General features: G+C 43.0%; 1 non-coding gene and 1 pseudogene across 1 annotated transcript; one reads left to right on the forward strand and one right to left on the reverse strand.

Annotated features, from left to right (window-relative positions):
• Positions 1-464: 464 nt before the first annotated feature.
• LOC132185971 (small nucleolar RNA R71) lies at positions 465-571 on the reverse strand. The gene has a single exon (XR_009440658.2). It is a non-coding gene; the product is annotated as a small nucleolar RNA R71 (small nucleolar RNA).
• Positions 572-700: 129 nt separating this feature from the next.
• On the forward strand, positions 701-5,518 carry LOC132174256 (uncharacterized; annotated as a pseudogene).
• Positions 5,519-6,000: the final 482 nt, after the last annotated feature.

Below are 6,000 nucleotides of genomic sequence, written 5' to 3' on the forward strand. Positions count from 1 at the left end.
AAATTGAAAGAACAGCAAGAGAGAATCTAAGACAGCCACCAAACTCACCCACCAATTCTCAAAGTTCCGAGTCTGATTCGGAAAAGTCTGTTAAGATGGGAGAACGAAATCAACCTAGATCCCTTAGGGAGCTGTTCGTACCCAACATTACCAACACACCGTCATGTATAGTGTTGCCAGCTACTCGCTTCGAGCTGACGCCGAGTACAATAGGTCACCTTCCTGCATTTAGAGGATTAGAGAATGAGGATCCATATGTTCATGTGAGGATTTTTTTGGAAATTTGCGACATTGTTAATACACAAAATGCCCCAGCAGAAGCGGTGCGCCTTCGGTTATTCCCTTTGTCCCTACATGATAGGGCGAAATCCTGGCTATTCAACAATAGGCCTGGATCTATCACTTCTTGGGATATGTTGCAAAGCAAGTTTTACCACAAGTTCTTCCCAATTTCCAAAATCAATGCCCTCCGTCTACAGATCACCAATTTCAGACAAAAAGAAGGGGAAAGATTCACCGATAGCTGAGAGAAGTTTAAAGAGCTTACTATAAAATGCCCACCCCACGGGTTTGAGAATGAGGTGCTAGTTCAAATTTTCTATAGGGGACTAACACCAAGTGAGCGAAACTCGCTTGAGACGATGAATGGTAGAGAATTCTTAAGTCTTACTGGGATGAAGCCTATAAAACTTTAGACGAAATGGCTGAACGAGCACAACAATGGGATTTTCAAGATAGTTGGGACAGACAACAACCCACTCCCAAGACAGGAGGCATTTATGAGGTGAGGAATGATGCTGAATTAAGGGAGGAGTTCAAGGTTCTCAGGCGTCAGTTTGACACTATGGTCTTAAACAAACCAGTGAATGTAGCAGATACTTACCAAGTTGATGCATGTGGGTTATGTGATAGTCAAACGCACTTCACTCAAAATTGCCCAACTTTGTCAACAGAGTACCCAACTGAGCAAGTCAATGCCTTCAATGACTACAGAAAACCCACCACTAGACCGTTTTCTGAAACGTACAATCCAGGGTGGCGGAATCACCCAAATTTCTCTTGGAAGCAGAATCAGCCATTGAACCAAAGAGATACCTCCACTCAAGCTCAAAATCAGTTCAGGCCATCTGACCAAGCTCAACCGCCTGTTTATCAGTCTACCACTCAAGTGCCTGCACCACAGTCTTCACTGGAAGACATGATGAAAGCATTCATGCAATCAATGGATAAGAACATACAAGAGATAAAGCAAGATATGAAGAATACTACCCTGAGCAATTCCCAAGATATACAAGAGCTAAAAGGTTTCACCAATCAAGCCGTACAAGAAATGAGGAATTCCAACATGGCCAACAACAGAGACATACAAGAACTTAAGCAGGCTATGATCAAGGTAGAAGGACAAGTTGGCCAGATAGCAAATCAAGTGGGGGAAAGAGAAAGAGGGAAGTTCCCTAGTCAACCCGTGCCTAACCCAAAAGGGCAATTTGTGATTGGAAGTTCCTCTGCCTCTATGCATGGTCAGGAGCATGTACAAGCCATCACCACTCTGAGGTCAGGCAAACAGGTGGATAATCAAGTGGTCATGCCTGAAGAGGCCACTAAGGCTGCAGAAGAGAAGGAAAACCTGGACAAGCCTACGGAAGACACAAGACCGGACATTGCCATTCCGATTACTGAGGATCCTTCCAAAAAGTATATACCCAAAGCTCCGTATCCAGAAAGACTGAAACCGCCAAAGAAGAGCTCGAAGTTCGATGATATTTTGGAAGTGTTCAAGCAAGTGCAGATAAACATTCCATTCCTAGATGCCATCCAGTAAGTGCCTTCTTATGCCAAATTTCTGAAGGATTTGGTCACCATCAAGAGAAAGACGAACGTCCCCAAGAAAGCTTTCCTGACTGAGAAGGTCAGCTCTATCTTGCAATACAAGATGCCTGTAAAGTATAAGGACCCTGGATGTCCTACCATTGCTTGCAAGATTGGTGACAATCGAGTTGAGAAAGCTCTGTTGGATTTGGGGGCCAGTGTAAATCTATTGCCATATTCAGTATTTGTTCAGTTGGGATTGGGAGAGTTGAAATCCACTTCAATTACACTTCAGTTGGCTGACAGATCTGTGAAGGTTCCAAGGGGAATTATTGAAGACGTGCTGATCAAAGTTGATAAGTTTTACTACCCTGTGGACTTCATTGTCCTAGATACAGAGACGGAAAATGCAGAAATTCAAGTTCCAATCATATTAGGGCGTCCCTTTTTAGCTACGGCTAATGCCCTAATCAACTGTAGAACTGGAGTCATGAAGATATCATTTGGAAACATGACAGTGAAACTGAACATCTTTGATATCAGCAAGCAGCCATTTGAGTATGAGGAGGTCAGAAGCACATGCTTAATTGAGGAGATAGTAGAGAAAACTGTCAATGAACCAGATATTGAAGACCCCTTGGGAGAATGCCTGATTGCACTGGGAAGTGACATGGCACTGGACACTTTATTGGAACAAGCTGACGCCTTGTTAGACTTAACGCCTGAGATAAAGACGGAGACTACAGAAATTACTTTGACATCGTCCCCTGATCCATCTTCATTAGTAGTTGAGCCTGTCAAGCGGGAGTTGAAGCCTCTACCAGACACCCTGAAGTACAAGTATCTGGATCCTATAGAATCTCTGCCTGTGATCATTGCTGCCGATTTGGATAGTGATCAGGAACATGAGCTGTTAGAAGTTTTGAGAGAGCATAAAGAAGCAATCGGGTGGTCAATAGAAGATATCAAAGGAATCAGCCCTACAGTAGTGATGCATAAGATTCATCTGGAAGAAAATGCCAAAACTTCTCGCGAGCCACAGAGACGGTTGAATCCGGCCATGCAAGAGGTAGTTCGAGCAGAGGTAATTAAACTTCTGGATGCGGAAATCATATACCCAATCTTTGACAGCAAATGGGTGAGTCCCATTCATGTGGTGCCGAAGAAGGCAGGGATTACAGTTATCAAGAACAAGGAAAATGAGTTGGTCCCCACTCGTGTGCAGTCAGGATGGAGAGTGTGCATTGACTACAGGAAGTTAAATGCCGTGACAAGAAAAGACCATTTTCCTCTACCTTTCATCGATCAGATGTTGGAGAGATTGGCAGGCCATGAGTACTACAGTTTTCTTGATGGTTACTCCGGCTACAACCAAATTCCACTGGACCCCGAAGATCAAGAGAAGACTACTTTCACTTGTCCGTTCGGTACGTTTGCCTATCGCCGTATGCCGTTTGGATTGTGCAATGCACCCGCCACTTTTCAGCGATGTATGATCAGCATCTTTTCAGATATGGTTGAACGTCACCTGGAGATCTTCATGGATGACTTCTCAGTCTTTGGTTCATCATTTAGGGAATGTCTACATCATCTCACATTGGTGCTGGTACGGTGCAAGGAGAAGAATTTGGTTCTGAATTGGGAAAAATGCCACTTCATGGTGAAACAAGGAATTGTTTTAGGGCATGTAATTTCCCACAAAGGTATTGAGGTTGACAGAGCTAAGGTTGATCTGATATCTAACCTTCCGCCCCCGCGGACAGTTAAGGAGGTTCGGTCATTTCTGGGACATGCTGGGTTCTACAGAAGATTCATCAAGGACTTCAGCAAGATAGCAAGACCTCTATGTAATCTATTGGCAAAAGATGTTCCTTTTGACTTCAATGACAAGTGCCAGACAGCCTTTGAGATTCTGAAAAAGACCTTAACTTCTACACCAATCACTCAGCCACATAATTGGGGGGTTCCGTTCGAGATAATGTGTGATGCCTCTGATTATGCTATGGGAGCCATTTTGGGTCAGCGAGTAGAGAAGATTCCGCATGTCATATACTATGCCAGCAAGACTCTGAATGATGCACAACTTAATTACTCCACTACTGAAAAGGAGTTGTTAGTTGTAGTGTTTGCTCTGGATAAGTTTAGATCTTACTTGCTAGGGTCTAAAGTCTTAGTCTACTCGGATCATGCTGCACTGAAATATCTATTGTCAAAGAAAGATGCTAAATCTCGTCTCATCCGGTGGATTCTGTTGCTGCAAGAGTTTGATATTGAAATTCGGGACAAGAAGGGTTCTGAGAATGTGGTAGCTGACCATCTATCTAGGCTGGTTGTCGACTTCAATGAAAATGCTGTGCCGATTGCTGAGACATTCCCTGATGAACAACTTATGCACATCTCTCAAAATCATGCACCATGGTTCGCAGACATAGTGAACTACCTTGTCACTGCCCAAATGCCATCACATTGGATTAGGCAAGACAAATCAAAATTCTTGGCTGGGGCGAAGTACTTCTTTTGGGATGATCCTTACCTGTTCAAATACTGCCCAGATCAGATTATAAGGAGATGCATTCCTAAAAATGACCAGCAAAATGTCCTATCTTTTTGCCATGATCATGCATGTGGAGGCCACTTCAGTTCTAAAAAGACCGCGGCGAAGATTCTTCAAAGTGGATTCTATTGGCCCTCCATTTTTCGTGATGCCCATGCCTACTGTTCAGCCTGTGATAGATGCCAGAAGTTGGGGAGCATTGGAAGAAGGAATATGATGCCGCTGAACCCGATCCTTATTGTGGAGCTGTTTGATGTTTGGGGCATTGATTTCATAGGTCCCTTCCCTAATTCTTATGGGTATCTTTTCATCCTTGTGGCGGTGGATTATGTTTCCAAGTGGGTGGAGGCTATTGCCTGCAAGACTAATGATCACAGAGTCGTGTTGCAATTTTTGAAGGAAAATGTGTTCGCACGTTTTGGGACTCCACGTGCCATCATCAGTGATGGGGGGAAGCATTTCTGCAACCGATATTTTGAGCAACTCATGAAGAAGTATGGTATTACTCATAAAGTTGCAACTCCCTACCATCCTCAGACAAGTGGGCAAGTTGAGATATCCAACAGAGAAATCAAGAGGATATTAGAAAAGACGATGAACCCGACAAGGAAGGACTGGTCTCTTCGACTCAATGACGCTCTGTGGGCATACCGGACTGCATTCAAGACTCCAATTGGCATGTCTCCCTACCGACTCGTGTATGGCAAGGCTTGTCACCTCCCTGTGGAATTGGAGCACCGGGCTTATTGGGCTATAAAGCAGCTAAATTTCAACCTCACCAAGGCTGGTGAGCAAAGGAAGTTACAGCTAGATGAATTAGAAGAATTGAGGAATGATGCCTACAACTGTGCCAAGCTATACAAAGATCAGATGAAGAAGATCCATGACCAAAACATTTTGAGAAGATCATTTGAAGTTGGTCAGAAAGTCCTCCTTTACAACTCACGTCTGCATCTGTTTCCAGGAAAGCTCAAATCCCGATGGACTGGACCATTCATAGTGCGTACAGTTTCTACTCATGGAGCCATCGAAATCCAGGATCCTAAGAATGGAAGTGCTCTCAAGGTCAATGGTCAGCGGTTGAAGCCATTCTTGGAACTGGAAATTTCGGAGAGTGAGGAATTGCCTTTGGAAGATCCTACGTCGTCTACTTAATCATCAGCGGTGAAAAGTCTGGCTGAAGACTGTAAACTTAGCGCTTATGGAAGGCATTCCTTTTTCTTTGGTATTTTTAGTCATTTTTTGTGTTGTTTCGTCTATCTTCATTTTTGTTTTATTTTTGTGTTTTTCAGGACAGGTGTTATTATGAGTAAGTTTGGGGGTCGTCTCTTTGCTCACTCTGGTTCCTTATACCTCTTGGTATTGTGTTTCTGCGTACATTGAGGACAATGTGTGATTCAAGTTTGGGGGTATGGAAAAACACTTTGTCTATCTTTGTCTATTTATTTTAGTTTTTATTTGTTTAGTTTTATTTGTCTTTTTGTGTTAAAAAATTTGAAAAAAAAAAAATTAATTATGCTATGTTTTTGTCAAGTTTGAGTTAAACTGTGACTGTGGTTTGCATTTCATTAGCTTGCTTAAAGGGTTGAACACATCATTATGTCATTTGGAGTCTAAGTCCTTTGACTTATTTTTGG

The sequence above is a fragment of the Corylus avellana genome, chromosome 3, assembly GCF_965113065.1.
Source record: "Corylus avellana chromosome 3, dhCorAvel1.hap1.2, whole genome shotgun sequence".
Lineage (NCBI taxonomy): Eukaryota > Viridiplantae > Streptophyta > Magnoliopsida > Fagales > Betulaceae > Corylus > Corylus avellana.